Source organism: Ursus maritimus, unplaced genomic scaffold (assembly GCF_017311325.1).
Source record: "Ursus maritimus isolate PB19 unplaced genomic scaffold, ASM1731132v1 scaffold_6, whole genome shotgun sequence".
Taxonomy (NCBI): domain Eukaryota; kingdom Metazoa; phylum Chordata; class Mammalia; order Carnivora; family Ursidae; genus Ursus; species Ursus maritimus.
In genome coordinates, this window is record NW_024426774.1 from 12,279,224 (window position 1) to 12,298,990 (window position 19,767).

General features: G+C 51.2%; 1 protein-coding gene across 7 annotated transcripts in view; it reads right to left on the reverse strand.

The window, feature by feature from the left end:
* CYRIA (CYFIP related Rac1 interactor A) overlaps positions 1 to 19,767 on the reverse strand; it is a 107,137-nt gene that overhangs the window by 54,563 nt on the left and 32,807 nt on the right. For 3 of the 7 annotated variants that reach the window (XM_040622899.1, XM_040622892.1, XM_040622894.1), the window contains exons 2-3: positions 12,616 to 12,641; positions 10,532 to 10,682 (exon numbers count right to left, since the gene is read on the reverse strand). The gene's annotated coding sequence lies outside the window, so the exon portion shown is untranslated. The remainder of the gene's footprint in view (positions 1 to 10,531; positions 10,683 to 12,615; positions 12,642 to 19,767) is intronic. The other 4 variants (XM_040622893.1, XM_040622895.1, XM_040622898.1 and 1 more) reach the window with 3 other exon arrangements.

The window sequence follows — 19,767 nt, forward strand, 5'->3', positions numbered from 1 at the left end:
AGACCTGGGGCTGGATCTCAGGACCCTGATCATGACTTGAGCCGAAATCAACAGTCAGACACCAACCAACTGAGCCACCCAGGCGCCCGCGTGGACGCCTCTTTAAATCCAAATTCCTGCACAGTGAGAATGTGTAAGGGGGGTGGGCTTTCAGAAGTGGGGCCTGCTGCCTCCCGCCTCCAGGCAGGTGAACCAGCTGGACGAGTCCTGTCTCAGGTGAGGACGTGAGGCTTCGGCCACCTTTCCTACCACGCATCACAGCAGCACTGAGGGCCCTGAAGCTAAAATCCTGAGGACTCCAAAGACGACTCCAGTCATGCCCTGCTTCCCCAAATCCTCATGCATTGTCAGATAACCAAGGTCGCGGCCACTGGCAGTCCTGCGCTCCGTGCTGTTTTAAGCACTGCCCAAAATTCTCTCATGTGATTCTCACGATGACCTTCAAAAGCAGTCACCTTGTGTAGTTTTAAGAACTGTGAAAGTGATGTCTTCTGCCAAAACCCAGTTTTTCTTGGGTGAATACAAGAGCTTGCAGTTAAATAGGCTGTCCACTAAGAGGCATTATCGCCCCACGTTAAAATTGCCAGACCAGGTCAGGGTAGGGCCTTAGTACAAATGCAGAAGTTTTAAGAAGGACAAAGCAGAGGGATCGATTTCAAAGTCCTGGATATTTTCTAAACGTTATTCCTCTTCGTAGTAAAAAGTGTTCAGATTCACAGCTATAGTACCCAAATGCTTAACACCATAACTCACTGAATTCCTGTTCAAGGTCATTTCAAAAGCACTGGTCTTAACCAGGCTGCCAGCCGTGGAGCCATGGCAATTGGGGGGAAAATCAATAGATTCAACCATTTGGGTCAGTCATCATCCTCCGCAGCTGCTCTCGCTAATTTCTTAAGTCATATTTTCCACCAAAGGAAACATGGCTTGTGCCTGAATCACCTTGACTCCAGTTGGAGTGGAAGAGAAAGAAAAAGTGGGGGGTGGGGAGGCTGAAATTCTATCCCAAGTATCAAAATGAGTTTCTCTAGTTTACTCTGGCACAGCTGGAAAATACTCTGGAAGTGTAAATTAGGATAGTGGGAGATCCTCCATTAATGACTGCAGCCCCAGCCCTGTGCTTATAGCCAGGCTGTTTCTACACAGACGTACAACGTCGCTCTCACGGAGAGAGGACGTTCCTGCAGGACACATCCAGAACGCACAGAGAACCCAGCGAAGTCACCGCGGGACTTCCCTGTTTGGATTGATCCACCGAGACCACAATTAAACCAAACAAACAAACTCACCGTGTTTATCTCCAAATTTATGTTAAAGGCCAGCCCTGCTCTTGATGACTCAACCATGTACTATCCTGATTTCAACTTTACCCTGCAGCTGGGCTTCCCAGGCTGGCGTCTGTGGCCACAGATGACTAAATTTGAAAGCTCTGCTCTCTATCTGCTCTGGGGCTCACAGCCTCACAGAGGGCTTAAGCAGTGTTTAGGCTGGATCTTAGTCCCACTTGAAGATGGCAAACTTTTATTCCAATACGAGGTCTGAGGCTGCTCTGTGGTATGCACCTGCTGAGAACCCCGCTAAATGAAATAACCTCAGGTCCTGGGGTGCCCCGCGGAGTGTGGGAAGCCCCGAGGAGAGACCATGGAGACACCAGCTTACCTTCCCAGACTAGCCTGTGGCCTTGGCCATAGGTTTGAGAAGCCCCGCCCTAGATTAAGGATTGGAAGTTCCAGTGTCAAATCCCTTTTTCATCCTGTATCTCAAAAGTAAGCTGTTGTTTTAGGAAGAAGGGAATCAGGAGTTTCTGCTGTACTGGTTTAACATGTGTTTTGTTTCATGAGTGTTTTATTTTTGATCCCACTTGGCACACATGGAAGTTCAAAAATAATCAGAGAGAGCATCTTCTGAGCCCTGCTGTGGACCAGGTCTTGGGCTAAGTGCTTTATACACAGGATCCTGGTCTGGGAACCCGGGGCCAGAAGGCTGGGAAGGCTTTACTCTTCCCATTGTTCACACTGCCTCCTACTCCCCAGACGCAGTTTACTTACCTGAAAAAAAAGATCAGACACAACCTAGATCAGACGATCTCACAGATTCCTCTAAAGAGTAAGCCTTTTTTTTAATTTTTAAAAAAGTATTTATTTATTTATTTGAGAGAGAGAGAGAGAGCGCGCACAAGCGGGGGAGGGGCAGAGGGAGAGAGAGAGAATCTCAAGCAGATTCCCCGTCGAGCGTGAAGCCTGATGCAGGGTTTGATCCCACGATCCTGAGATCATAACCTGAGCTGAAATCAAGAGTCAGATGCTTAAACAACTGAGCCACCCAGGAGCCCCCAAACAGTAAGTTTTTATGAAATTTCTAAGGCAAAACTCTCTCTATAACTCTCCATATAAATCTTTTCTTTTTGTTAAAATAGAAAATCCAGGTGTTTAACTGCAACACTTGCTTACTTAAGAAAAAAAAAAAAAACAGAAAACAATCCACTCATTGTATACAGCGATAATTAATTTGGCCCTCTCATATTTTGTCCATTCCTGACCAGGCAGCTGGCATCTCTCCGAACCAATACCAGCAGCTCCCGTTCGGCTGGGACTGGGCACCCCGCAGCTCGGCACTGTCCCTGGCAGGACCTGCAAGGTGCACAGGCACGTGTGGCAGGCGCCGTCTTCCTGCCTTCAGCTGGGGAGTGGGTTGGCATGGTGACACCCGAGCCAGTCTTCCCTTGCTCCCTCCCTTCCCTTTCGGGCTATTATCACTGTGTGAGATCTTGCCCCAGAAGAACAGAGAAGTCCTGAGGGCGAGGTCTCATGTCAGGGGAGAACAAGCGAGTCTTTGTCGGGCCCTTCAAGGAGAGGAGGCCCGGCCAGGGCTCTTGGGCACACAGAGGGCCTGTGCGTTCTCAGTGTGGGGCAGCGGGCCTGCCCCCGTCCTGCCTGTGCGGCGGGGCCTCCACTGGCACATCCAGAACCTTCTCCCTCCCCCGACACGGCGCTGGACAAAGTCGGGGGATCCCCACTGGGTGCCCTCAGGCTCGCCCATACCAAAACCAATAAGCGCTCTCAAGCAATCCCTCTCTCCCAAGCCCTTCTCCCACTTCCCGTTCAGAGCCGCTCCCCCATCCCTCCACCATCCTTGTGGGACTCCTCTTCCTTCTCACAACGCACCATCTGCCTCCAGGCTCCTGCCTCCATCCCGTCCTGGCCACCACCCCCACTCTGAACCACCCTGTTGCCCTGAGAAGCCTCCTGGTGCAGGGACCTCTCCTGCTGCCTCCGGTCTCCTCAAATGCTCGGGTTGTAGGACTAGTTCTGCACTCCGAAGGTGCTTAAAAAATAGCTCCTCAATGCCTGAAGCCACAGCACATCCCCAAACCTTACTTTTAATAAAATATTCCATGCAGGCTTCAGATCAAAATAAAATAGCTACCATGAATTGGGTCCTTACTATGTGCCAGGCGCCCCTCGGAGCAGACACCTAGACCAGCTCATGGAAGGAGCAGAGCCGCCCTAAATGGTAGGTGCCATCGACGTTCTCACTTTGCAGACAAGAAAACTGTGGAATGAGAGATGTGGTAACCGTCCATGCTCACCGGCTAGCGGCACAGGAGGATTCGGACCCAGGTGGTGTGGCTCCAGTCTGCGCTCCGAACCATAACGCGATACCGCGTTTCATGATGACCGCTGCTGAACCAGACCTCACCTACGGTCCACTCTGATGCATGCTATCATGTCCTCCCCTAAAACTAGGGACACGTGCCTTTGCAAACATCATCATGTTTCCAGGCTCCAAGTAGCCTAGGTGATGGCTGAAGACAGAACATTAAATTTCCCTGTTCCCCTTCTTCCAGCATGAGCGGCAAGGTCAGGAGAAGAGCAGGTGGCGGGCTGGGAAGCGAGGTCTCTGGAGGACACCCGTTCCGAGCCTGCTTTCCGCAGTAACAATCTCTCCCCAGAAGACCTCTGTCCATTTGCAGCCTGGGCCTAACTTTGCCTTGCAGGTCTGATGAAGTCTCCAACCTGGGCCCCTGGGCCTGCAGCTTCCAAGTCCTAGAGAAAGGCAGGCTCGCCCTAAGGGCTAAGCCAAGCACCCCAAGCTGATTCTCCTCTCTTCCAGCGCAGAGAAGGATCACAGAGCTGCAGGAAGCTGGAAGCTGGAACGAAGGGGCCAAGCATGGGAGGCAGCTGCACAGGGCTCACAGCATCAGGTAGGGGGGGAGGCCGGCCAAGCCCTTTCACTCTGACAACCGCATCAGCTGTTCTGAACCCCAGGGCTGATGGAGGCCCGGCGAGCCATGAAAAGGGGAGGGGTCCAGTTTCTCACTGGACCAGAGGTGCTTCCTGGTGGGGTGATGCCAGTGTGAACCCCACACCCCTACACCCCCACACTGGGGTCCTGCAGGGCCACCTGTGGATTCAGCAGCATTCAAGGACTCTCTCTGGGGTCAAGTTCAGAAATGGAAAGCCCTGGACCATCAAGCCCGACTGCCTTGTAGTGACGATGGAGGAGGAAAGGGGTGTCCAAGGTCACATGGTCAGTCAGTGCCACAGCCTGGGCTCGAATCCGGGTTAACTCTGACACCACAGCCATCCTTTCCATCCTTCCTTTTCTTTCTCTTCTCCTTCTTTTCAAACTTCACCTTCTGTTTTTTAAAGGCATCCAAAGGAAATGCTTACTCACTCTGGGACAGCCAGGGTTGTGGGGTGAAGAGGGTGGGAGAAAGCTTATGGTGAGGTCTTTCCTTAGAGGGAGAAGAGAAGAAATCCAGCTGTTCTGTCTTCCACTCAGCCTAGCCCGTCAGGAAGAACACAGATCCCCCAAAAGCAAGAGATGAGGAAGCCCTGGCTGATTCTCCTGGTTCTTCAAGAGGAGAAATGGAGAGGGAGGGTGCGTGTTGGGGCTGCCTGTGTGTCCCGGAGACTCCGAACTGAGCAAAGCACTCACTCCTTAGGCTGCTTGCTGTTGTAAGCCTACTAGGAATGAGGGGGCGCCTTGCTGGCTCAGTCGGTAGAGTACGCTACTCTTGATCTCAGGGTCACAGGGATTACTTAAAAAAAAACTGGAAGTAACCCTACTAGAAATGGGACAAGTTTAGGTTCAGAGATGGCTCTGTAAGGAGGGAAGGGTCCCTAGTGTCCACAACTAGAACCAGTTGTTTTATCAAGTAGTGAGCTCCCCGTCCCTGGAAGCAAGTAAACAGACACCTACAGGGCAAGATGTAGAGTGTTTGCTGGCACCACAGGGATCTGGAGAGGACTCCAAGGCGGGATGCCACTGCTCTGCCCAGTGCTGCATTTCAGAGCTCTAGGTGAGGGCCACGTCCAAGGATGATTCTCTGTGGCTCCTCACTGGGTTATCAGAAGGGTGGGGTAGCATGCAGAGCAGATGAGGGGACGATCACGAGAGAGCCTGACTCCTGACCATTGGTAGCTGCGGGACTTGGACAAGCCGCTCCGGGGCTCTGAGTCTCAGTGTCCTCTTCTGTAACTGGCATCCTGGGGCGCTTGTGAACCCCCAGTGCCGGGAAGCATGCAGCCCACAGCTCACCCAGGGAAGCGTGCAGGTCGGCGAGGCCACATCTTTTTTTTTTTCTTTTTTTTTTTCTAAAGATTTTCCAGTGAGAGAGAGAACACAGCAGGGGAGTGGGAGGGGAAGAAGCAGGCTCCCAGCGGAGGACGGCAGGGCCACTTCTAACCTATCCATTCATTGTCCAGCAGGCATGTGTGGTTGGAGGGCTTCGGCACCGGGCTCTGTTAGACTGGCACGGATTCTAAATAACATGCGTGTATGTGTGTGTGTGTGTGTGTGTGTGTGTGTGTGTGTACACACATACCTCTATATACACACACAGAAGGTACACATATACACGTGTGTCTGGGTATTACACACACACACATATATATATTCCCTCCCGCCGCCCCCCTCGGTCTCTAAGAGGAAGGTAGAGGGACAGACACAGTTCTAAACCTCTCTTACAGTTTTCACTGGGAAGCAGCCGACCTAGTTTTCTGGAAAGTTGAATTTTGCTACCAGAGAGCCCCAGTGCAAGCTATGCCATTACATCAGTGTTTCTGGATGACGGGGATGGATTCCTCCTCCTCCTCTTTCCACTTATTTCTGTGGTCCCTCTCATCCTAGTCCTCTCACCGACACCTCCGTGGGGTCAGAGGAGAGAGCAACTGAAATTAGTCAATCTGCCTATTTTTAGGCCCTGCTGGGAACAAGGTGGGTGGCTGAGGAGGCGTCTACTACTGGGCTCTGAAAAGCAGAGCTGAGGCATATATGTGCATATATGTGCGGCTATTTCCTCTCCATCACCACCAGCAGCACGGACGTTTAGTGTTGGCCCGTATTTATAGAGTGGCATTCTGTACTAGGGATGTCTCTCGCTCAGCTCCCAACTCCTACTCAAGCTTTAATGCCCAGCTCATTTGGCCCCCTCCAGGAAGCCTTCCTGGACTTCCCTGGGCAGAGAACATGCTCCCTTTCTGCACTTAAAAAAACAAATTTATTTATTTATTTTAACAGGGGAAGGGCAGAGGGAGAGAGACAATCTCAAACAGACTCCCTGCTGACTGCAGAGACCGATACAGGACTCGATCCCATGACCTCGAGATCAGGACCTGAACTGAAATCAAGAGTCAGACAGGCTTAAGGGGCGCCTGGGTGGCGCAGTCGTTAAGCCTCTGCCTTCGGCTCAGGGAGTGATCCCGGTGTTCCAGGACTGAGTCCCACATCAGGCTCCTCCGCTGGGAGCCTGCTTCTTCCTCTCTCACTCCCCTGCTGTGTTCCCTCTCTCACTGGCTGTCTCTCTGTCACATAAATAAATAAAATCTTCAAAAAAAAAAAAAAGAGTCAGACAGGCTTAACCGACTGAGCCACCCTGGCACCCCTCCCTTTCTGCACTTTGTTCTTGCAAAGGCTCCTGTCCACTCTCTGTGTCCGTGACTGCTGGCTCCCCTGTCATTGCCACAAACCTGACCTCCTTGGAGGGGTGAGCACGCTTGATCTGTCTTGATGGTTTCCAGGCCTCACACAGTGTCTGGCCCATGGTAGGGACTCGGGTATTGCCTGCCCAGTGAATGTGTACTTTCTAAAGAGAACATTCTTATTGTCCCCTTCAACTAGGAGAGGGTTAAGAGATGGATCTTACCCATTTGCTTTCTGACTAGAAGAAAATGCATCAAGACCTGAATTCCATCACTCCTACTAGAACAGCACAGGCCTTCGCCAGCCACTCTCTCTATGAGAAATAAGGCTTATGTTCTAAGGCACATTCCAGCAATTTGTGCCCCCAGGCCACGCACGAACACGTCAACATTTACCATTTGCTAGGGCGCCGGACGACAGAAAGGGCCACGCATTCCTCTGCACCAGACGACTATCTCATTCTGTCCATTTATATGAACCTACTTTACACCTGAGGAAACTCTGATCTTACAATTCTACAAAAAGTAGGTATAAAATAAGCACTTTAAAAACCAACCACTGTTGATAAATCAGAATAAATTTAGGGTCAATAAAATTAGACCCTTTGCTTCATAGAACTCCAGTCTCATCAGTCTATTCATCTTTGCTTTAAAAAGACTCCTCACATCTCTGAGCTGTCCTCACGTGGACTTGACACCCTTGGTGGGCATGTGAGGCCCCTGGTGAGCCGTCCGTCCTCCCCGCTCTGACTGGGCCCCTCAGACCCGCCTCACCCCACACTCCACGGCCACAACTAACCGGCACAGTGCCTCTGATGGGCAGCCCTGGCTTATCCCTTTCCTCTGCCTGGAAACTTCCCTGACGTTGCCCACCCTCCCTGCTATTCACCTGCCTGACTGCTCCTCACCTTGCAGACTGAGTGGAGACAACGTAGCCCAGCACTTGCCCCATTCTGCCCCCTCCGTCTGGGTCAGGAGCCTCTCCTTGGACTCCCCCCCACACACACTCTTACTACAACACAGATCAGTGTGTGTCGTCGGGTCACTAGCAGGGCTCCCGGGAAAACCATCCACCCCTCGAGGGCAGGGAGCGAATCTAGTCATCATCTGTAGCCACTGTCTACACTGGCACTGACACAGAATAGGCACTCAGATGTTTGCTGAATGACTCGATCCCCTCGCTATGTGAAGGCCAAGACTTAGAAATACGCTGTGCAAGCACATTCCAAGAAAACGGGTCGAAGTGACCTGTGGGAGGGTCCAGTGGAGAATGACCACTCTAGCAAACTGGTCGCACACGGACCCACTGAGAACAACAACTTCTTACTTTGACCTAACTGATCAATGCAACTTTCTTAAGTGGCCTGAACTCGCACTGGGCCACGGGCTGCTAGGGCAGGGCCACATCTCATCCATTCATCTCCAGAGCCTTGGTACCTAATACCCAACGCGGGTTTTGAACGGGGGGCTCGGACTCTAGTGGGCAAGAGCATCCATCCCTTTTTCTACTTCGGGGTGCTTAGGGATGGGGCCTTCACGATGTTCTGGGGAAGACGGAGGAAAGGGAGAAGAATCTCTGGAAAGGCCAGCTAGAGCGTAAAAACCCAAGTCCTTACAGCGGCGTATGGGGTCATACGTGATCGGCCTGCTTCTCTCTACCCTCGCCTCCTTCCCCGGGCCCCTCGCTCCTTCTGCTCCAATCCTCCTGGCTGCTCGCAGTCCCTTAAAGCCCAAACACATCCCCACTCAGGTCTTTGTTCCTTCGAGCCCCACCCCCTCACTTTGTTTAGGTCCTACTCCAATAACGCCTAAGCAGGGAGGCCTTTCCTGAGATCCCGTTGCTGCTTTCTCCACTTCCCAGCTCTCTGGCTTGGCTTTACTTATGTATGTTTTCCTGCTTTATTATTTTTTTCCGTAACACTTAACACTGCCTGATATAACGTACAGATGTTGGCGATCCCGCAATCCCACCAGAAGGCAAGCCCCATTAGAATAGGAACTTTGTTTTGCTCTGTGCCGCATCCCTAACACCAAGAATGGCACTTGCCATGCAGTACACGCCCCATAGACATCTGCAGGAAGGAATGGATGGCTGGGTGAATGAGTGCCTAATGCTTCTAGACACACAGGCACAAGGTTCTAGCAGAACTTGATGGGGATCAAAGCTATATTTAAGTAGCTCTAAATAAGACTGGGGAGGAAAAGGAGCTAACATTTGTTTGAGGAAGAAACTATGTTGATGCATTTAAATGATCTTGGATCCTGATCACAAGGGTACAACATAGGGCATACTGTCCCCATCTTACCAGTGGGGAAACAGAACCTCAGCAATCTAAAATGATTTCAGCAAAATCACGGAACTAATAAACAGCAGAACTGGGATTTGAAATCAGGTCTGATTCCGAAAGCTCTTCTCCTTCCTCTGAATTAAGCTGTAGCCTGGTGGCCACCCTAGGAAAAGAAACCATGAGAGGAAGAAAGGAAGGGAGCACAAGATAATCCTATCCTGCCACCGAATGAGAATGTGGTATCAGGAACAAGTCTAGGATAAAATGATCCTGGGCACGTGAACTGGAAACCACCTGAGAAATCTCCCGGTCTTATCTTGTGTGCTGTGCTCAGCTGTATGAAATGCTTCTGCTTTTAGTTTTCAAGGGAACTCAAGATACCTAGATGCAGAAGAAGAGCTTTAGGACAGAGGACAGCAGAAGGGAACGCCAGCAACTGGAGAAAGATGAACAGGTGCAGGGCCATCTCAGGGTACCGGCACGCCTTCGTGACTCCTGATCTTGTCGGGGTGGGTGCCCCAGGGCCAGCTTAAGGAGATGAGCTAGATACCAGCACTGAGGACACCGAGCCCCTCTGTAGATCTTTAGTCATCTGGAAGGGGTGTCAGCTCATGTCAGGTCCAAGTTTAATGAAGAAGTTCAGGGAGGTGTGGCCCAGTCCTTACAGATAAGAAGGAAAGTGTCCATAATGGATTGGGAGGAGGTGACAGAGGAGGGAGGTAGGAACAACAAAGAACCCGTGTGTTGGCGGTAAGGCTTGGCAGCCTGTGGCTGGAGCAGTACGGTGGTCTTGGAGGATGACTGCACAATCTGAAAATGCCTCAAAAAATGTTATAGTGAGTGCAACGCAAGCCAGACCTCTGGCACGAGACCTAAATTCCATCCCGGGTTTGCTACTGAAGGACGTCTCCAGCTGCCCTAAGTGTGCATGACCAGGATGGACAGAATGGAACCCGGAGTATTCTTCATCTCCAGTGAATTCTGCACAGAACAGTAACTCAGAGCTACAGCTCAAATCTGCTCTCCCCTGCCTGTCATTCTAAGCTACTCCGGTTCATGCCTAAACACTCACAGACCCAGGATAACAACAGGTCCCACTCAGAACGCAGCTGTAGAACCCAGGGACGTTTCAGATCTATATCCTGGGGTTTTCTCCCCCTTTTATGGGTGTGTGGTGTTAGGAGGCATGACTCTGGTGAAATGACCACCCTTCATACTTGCAAGTATTCTAGAAGCATGCATATCCCACATTCTCTCCACCAACCATGCTGATTACCATGGTGCTGTCTGCTAGAACCAAAGTCAGCTGTTCCTTACCTAGAGCTCTCTCTTGTGGTTCAGGTTCACCAGTCCAGGCTGACGGGACAAAACCGCTGAACAAGCTGGCCGAGGCAAGTCTGGCTCCCAAATCAGGCCCGTGGCCCCCGGAGTCCTGTTGTTTCTCTGTCGTCAAGTGAGTGATAATCTGCTAGAAGGGAATGCAAGTCATGTTACTTTGAGAGGCCATTTCCTGTTCTCTTCTAGCAATAATACGTTTGTTAAGGAGAACAGAGAGAATTCCAGAATTACAGGTTACCAGGGCTACAAGACATTGATGCCATCACCACTTGTGTGGTGCCTTCGTTTTGTAGTCGGGGAAACTGAGGCTCGGAAGCAAACAGCCTCATTCAAGGATTCAGCAACTTGGAGAATTCCATTTGGAATATGTCTCTGACTCTCTGGCCTTTGGAATTTTTTAAAAAGGAGCTTCACGGTCAGGCTGACTTCTCAAACAAGTGGTCATTGACCCTGGTTGGGAAGTCTTTTTTTTTTTTTTTTTTAAGATTTTATTTATTTATTTATTTGACAGAGATAGAGACAGTCAGCGAGAGAGGGAACACAAGCAGGGGCTCTGGAGCAGGCTCATAGCGGAGGAGCCTGATGTGGGGCTCGATCCCATAACACTGGGATCACGCCCTGAGCCAAAGGCAGACGCTTAACCGCTGTGCCACCCAGGCGCCCCCCCCCTTTTTTTTTAACAGATTTTCAAAAAGGGAGGCAGGACTTTTTCCAGATTGCTGTTTTTGTAATTTTGCCCCTGGGAGCTAAATGAGTGAAACAGTCCACCTCAGGCATGTGGTTGGGACTGTTCTATTTCCCATCAGAAAAATATTGTTATGGAATAGCAGGCCCCAGGAGCACAGTGGTGGGTGGGCTTTGTGTTTCAATGATTTGTGCTCAGCCAGCAGATCTCTCTGTCTCTTTGTCTTTCTCACTCTCTCTCTCCATGTTTCAGGAAAGCACAGTAACAGATCTGGATCCTCCTCCCAGGGGTATCATTTATTATGGGATTTTTCTGGCTACTATATATTTGAACAGCCACTCCTCTGTGCAGAAAACCAAAACCCAAGAGGGGATCTCACATTTATTAAGCAAATAAGATCTGCCAGGCCTACCGTATGAATCTTACAGATACATTTCCCTGATCTGTCCTCAAATCTTACAGATACATTTCCCTGATCTGTCCTCAAAAATTCTCCGAGATAACCGTAACTCCATTTTTTCCAAAAAATGAACTTGAATCACAAGGGAGAGCTCTAGGTAAGGAATAACTGGCTTTGGTCCTCGCTAGGGAACCGAGTTTCAGAGAACCAGAATGATCTGTATAGTCATAAGGAGAATAAAGTGCAGAACCAGAAATAAACTCCTATCTAACTCCCACATCAGTGTTTTGTCCATCTAAACTAGACTTTAGTTATTCGGCCAAAACACTAGCAGTTGTCTTATTTTTCCAGTGTTTTAGCTTGAATGCAGGAGAAGGTTCTTTGGAAACTATGAATTGTTGCAAGGACATGAAGGATTATTCCTGTTAGATTCTGTTTCAGGCAGGGGACTCTAAAGGCCAGGCTTCCTGCTGGGCTCCCAGCAGAAGCTCCAGTGCCCCAGAGAAGCTGAGCCTGTCCCTGGCTCCCAGCAATGAGAGAGGGCCCATCAGGAAATCATGATTATCTACGCTCTGAGCATTGTTCCTGTTCTCAGACAACATGGGACAGGGCTGGAGAGCCAGGCTAGGGGGTGGAGAAAGAGGAAGAAAAAACAGGAAGTGAAGGGGGGGGGGGAGGAAGGAAATGATATGGAAAACACAGCAACTCTGAAAAGTCCTTGGCCTGATGAGAAAGTGAATCCTGAGCCGGCATCTGTGGGGCTGGCCCTGCATTTTGGGAAACCAGGTCATGGAGGAAAAGGGGGAGAGAGGTTTGTCTCCTCTGGATTTGGGGTTGTGTTTGTAAAGTCCCATCACAGAGCACAGCCCAAGGAAAAGGGAGCCCAGACACAGGGGCTGTTTTCTGTGCGCTTGGGTGTAGACAGTGAACAAGGTGAATTTCTGAAGAAGGACCAGGGGGCAAGACCGCATCCCTCACCTCTTGCCGATGCGCCACAGAAGGACCTGGAAACAAGAGAGAAGAAGTTGAAGTGATCGGGTATCAGGGGCACTGTCCCGTCCCTACTGCTTTGTCTCTCAAACATTCCCAAAATTAAAATCCACTTTCAATAATCCAATTTCAGTAGGGACTTGATTCTCCCACTGAGGCCCAGACAGAATCCCACTTTCTTCCACCACAAAACTAAGAGGGTCAGGGGCACTCAGTTGGTTAAGTGACTGCCTTCGGCTCAGGTCATGATCCTGGAGTCCCAGGATCGAGTCCCACATCGGGCTCCCTGCTCGGCAGGAACCTGCTTCTCCTTCTGACCCTCCCCCTCTCGTGCTCTCTCTCTCTCAGATAAATAAAATAAAACCCTTAAAAAAAAAAAAAAAACTAAGAGGGTCAGGCCAATAGAATGCTAGGTCTTTGCCAGACTAGGACTCTCTGGTACTTCCAGAATGTTCTCCTACCCATGTTGTCCCCTCTACTTATTTACAGATGCTCCCCAAAGTCCCCCAACTCCCACTGTGCATCATGCAGCACACAGTCACCTGGTTAAGCTGAACAACCACACAAATAGCTAACCCTGATCATGACCTAATCGTACCGCAGCGCTAATACTGTCAGCACTTTCCAGCGTCCTGATGGGGACCAGGAAGGGGCAGGTAATGAGGAGCCGTCTGACAGGCAAGCCCAGTCCCAGCCACACTAGCAGTTCCCAAACTGATCGTGCATCTGGAGAAGCTAACAGAAAGTACAATTCCATCCTGGAGTGGCGGTCAAAGCTTCTGGAGAGTTTTGATGTCACCATCTTGGCTCTGGTCCACGGACTAGCATTTGGGTAACTTATGATCCTATCCAGCCCTCAGCACACCCCACCTCCTTCCATGCTACGGATTTGGTCACAGAGGTCCTCCCAGGGAGGGGCTCGCTCTGAGGATCTGCCCTCGGTTCTGTAAATTACTCCCCCGCCATCCAAACAAACAAAGTAAGCCGATCTTTGAGAGGAGTCCAAGCTTTTTGAAGTGATGGCTGGTAGTTTCCTGTTTGAGTCACCCCCTGGGCCAGATGTCCCTCAGAGAGAACAGAGGTCAAGCAGGGAAGGACACTTACAACTCCCGTCTCGGGTCCCCACAAGCGGCACAACCTCACACAACCCCAACGCCGAGCGGCTTCTGTTGCCAGCAGCGTGGACCGTGGCCGGAGCTGTGGTCACAGTCCCTCTGCTTCATCTGACACCGTCAGGAGCCCTCGCTTCTGTCGCATCCGGCTGCGAGCAGAACACTTCGCACTACCTCATTCTGGGTCATGTTTCAGAGGGGTAATTGCCCCCATTTTGAAACTGGAGAAGCTGAAATCCAGAGACATGAAATGACTTATCCAGGGTCACACCACAGAACCAGGATGACGACAGGCATCTCCTGACCTCCAGTCTATGACCTGTGACATTTCCTCCATGTCATGTGTCCCTGCCCTGTTCAGGGGAGGCACTGAGAGCTCAGAATGGCTGTGTGTCTTCCACTTTGGAAAGGCTCTGGAAGTGAAAGGGCAGGGCAGGGGCAAACCAAAGAGAAGGCAGACGGACGGTGGAAAGGCCAAGCCTGGGTGGGACCCATTGCCACCCTCCAGGCTGAGCAGGTAAGGACTCAAAAGCCCCCCCCTTGCGGGGGGGAGCGTGCTGCCTAGAGTCCCAGCTAACCAGCAGCAGAGCCTAGACTCGGATCAGACCTCCCTGCAGCCTCCTTCCCACAGCACCAAGAGCACCTGCCGACCGGAAGAAATAGGCAGGATTTTACGTAATAAAAGTAACTCCCATTCAGCAGGTACCTAAAGTGCCTCAGGTGTGGTTAAGCTGAGAGACCCGTGACACCTCCCAGCAACCACATGAGGGAGGCACCACTCTTGCCCCCTTTTCCAGATAAGGACACTGCAAAGAGCCAGGGGATAAGCAAGGACCCGGGGAATAGAGGACACCTTCCTTCAAGAGGCACAGGAAGGGAGGGAACTCCCCAGGCAGAGAACACGGAGAGGTGCCTCGCAGGCCCACCCAGGAATCTGGACCCTGCCCCCTCTCAGGTGGCAAACCCCCAAGTCAGTTAGCACCGGTAAATGACCTTCTGGCCTTGGTGTTTTATACAGTGCTGTTCACGGGTGGAGGAAGTAGGCTGGGCCGAGGACGGCCAGCGAGGGGAGAGTCATCAGGGCAGGCAGAAGCGAGGATGACGTCCTGGGAACCCGTCTCCCATATCACAGAGGGATGAATCCACTGAGCAGAGGCGCGAGGGAGACTCTGCTGAAAGTCCTCACCTCGAACAGTGCGCACACTCCCAGGGACACTAGGTTCTGGGGATGCTGCTTGCTTTCAGTCTCACAAAGACCCTGGGAGCAGGGCAGGACGGGGATCATCCCTCACCATGTCACAGACGGAGAGACTAAAGCCAAAATAACAACGGTCATGAAATAACATCAATAACAATAATAATAACAATAATAATAATGGCAATGCCATATGTTGGTAGCTTATTATCTGTCAAGAAATAAGCACTTGCTTGACATAGGTTATTTCCTAATGACACCAACTGTTGAGTCTGTATGATTACTCCCACTTTATAGTTGAGATAAGCTACATAATTTCCTCAAGGTCAAAAAGCCAGCAAGCTATGAGAAAAGATCTAAACCGCTATCTATTTGACATTTGGGCCCATGATTTCACCTCGAAGCCACATGTGCTCTGAGACAGTGACAAGCCTTGGTCACAGCGGTACAACAGCGCTCACCCACAGCCACCTTTGGAATCACACAGGTACAGAGTTGGTTTTTTTTTTAAAGATTTTATTTTTTATTTATTTGAAGAGATAGAGACAGCCAGCGAGAGAGGGAACAGCAGCAGGGGGAGTGGGAGAGGAAGAAGCAGGCTCATAGCAGAGGAGCCTGATGTGGGGCTCGATCCCAGAACGCCGGGATCACGCCCTGAGCCGAAGGCAGATGCCTAACCGCTGTGCCACACAGGCGCCCCTGGGTACAGGGTTTTATTCAAATATATCAACCACACCGTGTCTCTACTAAGTGCACACACAAGGTGACACACAATTAGGGTGACCACGTGATTTATCGGCCAAACCTAGATCCTTCTGAGAGTGGAAAGGGGGATATTAATAATGCCTCCGGGACAACAGACAGAAAGCAGGATTGTCCCAGGCACACAAGACATCTGGTCAACCCTAATATAATCTACAGCCCCATGGGGCTGGTTATTTTTACGCCTAGTTGGGTTGAACTCTCCTGGATGATCCCCTGTTTTCCAACCCACACACATGCCCTTTTGCAACCATTCACTCTCCTTTGCTCAGCAGAACGCCTTCTAAATCCGCTGGACTCATAGGCCTTCCATATAAAACAGGCTGATGTAACTTGATTACAGGGCAGTCATGCTATGATTCAAGAAGCAAGGCGTGACGAGTTTTGGCAATATATTTTAAAAGGACCATCGGGTCCTTGTGCCCTCACACCCAGAGCCTGCATGTGCAGCCTCTCTGATAACCAGCCAGTCCCCCAAATGTGAGGGCTCAGTGGCTCTCCTTTCCAGGGCAGCCAAAGGCAGCCGGACAGGCAACCAGTGTGGGAGCAGCCAGCTAGCCTCACTGGAGAAACTGAGGTCCACTGACAGGGTGCAGGACCCGCTTCCTCAGGGTCAGCATTGCTAGAACAAGCCAGCCTTTCTCCACGACCAGCAGGCACTGACCCTGCCTCGGGGTTGGGGGGGGGGGGTAGTGCTGACCTGGAGCCTTTGGCCAGGGATCTGGCCCGGGGAGCAAGGCCTGTTTAAGAATCAGGCCATAGCGGGTTCTCTGAAGAGACTGTTTCCGGCATTCATTTAATCAAGGAACATCACAGCATTTGTAGTCCAGCAATTTCTGAGGGCTCTAGAGAAGCTCACGGGGCTGAGGAAGCCTACCCACGCCTGAAGGGACTGCTCTCGGAGGCCCCGGCCCCAGGCCTCATCCTGCAGTAACACAGAGAGCAAGGACTGTTATCTGCTTCCTGTAGGAGCTTCTGCAAGTGATGATATTTAAATAATAGGTGAGACCCTTCTTTCTAAATTAGGTCACTTTCACGAATTGTGGGGGTTAGGGAGTGACTTTTTGCGGGGGGCCACCAATAAACCCGCTACCGCCATTGGTATCATCATTATTACTATTAATATGATTGTCAATGCCATTCAGGGGATCCCTGAGTTCCAGAGAAGGGGAGGGACTTGTCCAATGCCACCCAGCAGGTAGGCGGAAAAGCCAGGACTGGACACAGTTCTCCCGACTGATTCTGGTTTCTTGCATCTTGGCATGTAGCCTCTTGTGCTGGGAACACAACCTGGGAGCAGGCCGGAGTCCAGATGGTGACAGTACAGAGTGCCTGGGCTCAGGCAATCCTAGACCGTCAGAGGTCAATGAGTGGATGATGGTGAGGGGAACAATGCATGACCCTCATCTGCACTGTGCACTGACTATGCGCCAGGCCCTGTGCTGCAGATCATGTGGTCTTCCTGGAAACAGCGGTGCTCCCCTTAGCCTCATCATGCAGATAAGGACCTAGAGAGCAACTGAGAGAGGCCAAGTGAGCAGCCAAGTTGGCAGTGAGCTGGCGGCAGGGGTACACAACTGAGCTCAAGTTCAATCTCTAGTGCCACGTGCTACAGCCCACAGCTGGCATATCTGACATAGGGTAAGAGGGTCATCACCAGCGGCAGGCAGTAGCAGAAGCAGGACATGAGCCCAGGTCTCTACTCCCAAGCTCGCATCTGTTCCATTTCCCAGGGTCATGGCTTAACATCTGTCTGTCATCTCTGTCACACCTCAACAACCATAAGGTAAGTACCCGCCACGTGGATGGCAGGAGGACACCAGCTTAATTGGCTGGACCCGTCAGAAAACTCTGCCCAGTTTTTCAAGAAGTTCACATCTCGCTCTCTGCACACCACCACAGTGGCTCCCTCGTCTTCCAGAAGAAGGTATTTTACAGTGCTGATCACATCAACCAGAGGTCCACCTCTGGGGTGGGTGGGGGGAGACACGTCTGAAACTGAACGGCCATCCGAGTGTCCTCTCCCTGATAACCCTGAATGTCAGTATCATTAAATCCCAGACAACAGGAGAATGTCAGTATCATTAAATCCCAGACAACAGGGGAATGTTCACCTTCCCTCCTCCCTTCCTGGGCTGCAACCTTTCTGGAGGGAAAGGGGCACAACCCGACAGGTTCGAGGCTGACAGCTGCCTTGTCTCCACAGGCAGGAGGCAATAAGACAGAGACAAACAGTCCAGCCTGCAGAGGCCATGCCCGACCATCTCCAGTGACACAAGCCGGGAGGACGCCTTGATGTGGCAGGAACATTTTATAGGCAGTCAAGGAAACCTGGGTCTACTCCCAACTTGGCCTTGGCTGGGCAGTGTGACCTGTTCTTCGTCACTGCTTCTCTCTGATCTTCACATGGAAAGTCTATTAAATGCAGATCTTTCAGCAATATACACCAGCAGCCTCTCTGGGCCACTTTGAAGATCAAATGAGCTTTGTCTTCTAAAGTATCAAAGCTACTTATGTTCGTGTTTTCTTTCTGCCATTGGACAGGGAGCTGGTTAAGAGGAGGGGCATGTCTTACTCATCTTTATAGGGTAGTTACAGCTATTGTAAGTAGCCCAGGGTCCTGCACAAAAGGTAAGTATCGATGGTGGAATTTGTAAAATTTGGCTTCCTCGAAGGCTCAGCATGGCTGGGGAAGAAGGAAAGAGGTAGCAGAGACAGCAGGAAAAGAGGCTGGTGTCACGCTGTGAAGGACTTTACCCACACTGGCACTTCTGTGATGTTGACCGTGAGTCAGGGCATCAAATACTTTTCTAAGTGGTAGTGGGAGGATGGGGCCGTGGTAAGAGCCTGGGGTCTCGAGCCCATCAGCTGTGAACTATACTTCTTTGCACCTTGGCCTCTCTGTCTGTCCATTTCACGCGAACTTTAGCAAATATAACTGCTGCAGTAAGTGGGCAACGCTGACCTGGACGATGAGAGTAAATGATTGCTCCGAAGTTCAAGGCCAGGGCTGCCCAGAAGTAAAAAACTAAGAAACGGTGCTAGGGCCAGATCGCACTGAGCATAATCTGAAAGCCGATGTGGCTGGGGGCATTTGCTGCCCAAGTTCCTGACGACTGTGGTTGTTCCAGCACACTGTGCGAACACCTGCGGCTCTCACGCTCCCAACGCCACCTGTGTCTCCCACGGCCAACGCCATCCGAGTGCCACAAACCATCAGCGAACTCCCCACCAGCCCCTGGCCTACAACAACAGAGGGTATTTTTAGGCGGCTTCTGTTGGGTGTTCTATAGGGACAGCACTGATGCCTTGAGACCGAGGGAAGGAAAGCACTGTAGGTTGAGAACTGGGCTAGTGAACTGGGCTCCCGTCTCTGCTTTGACCCCAAATCTCTAAGACATGGGGCAAGTCCATCACTGCCTTCTGTATAATGAAGAAGTCCTTTGAACTCGGGACTCTTGATGTCTAGAACAGCCCATCAATGGAGCCCATCAATGGAGTAAGAGCCTAACCCAGGATATATACAGCCATTTGAGAAAGTGATTTTGTTACAAGGCAGGCCTCTGCCAAACTACTGTGCAAATGGACCCCTCCAGCAGCATGGCCCAATCCAAATACAAAGGGATACGCTGAGGTCCAGAGGGTGCCTGGTTTCTGTCCTCGCGCTACCAATTCCCGACGGTTCCTCCCGGGTGAGGCATGTTCCCTTCTGAGCCTGTTTACTCACGTGAGCCTCAGAGGTTATGCTACCTCGCTCATGCCGTTTCCCAGCAAACTCTTGTTTCCTGACACTTCACAGGAAGGCCCAATCTCAGGTACCTCGGATGCTGTGAGATTGGCCATCCTTCGCCTCGTGGACAGGGACAGACGTACTTTCACAAAACTGGCAGGTGAGACAAAGGGGCATTTCCATCCTTCTTAGTAAGGGCAGAGGGTCAGCGTCACCACGGGGAGGAATGACTGAGAACGTACCTGCGACAGCTGGGAGACGGCTTATCGCGGGGGACCACGGTCACCCTGGCCCAGGCAGACAAACACTGGGGACTGCGCTCGCACAACAGCGCAGCTGCT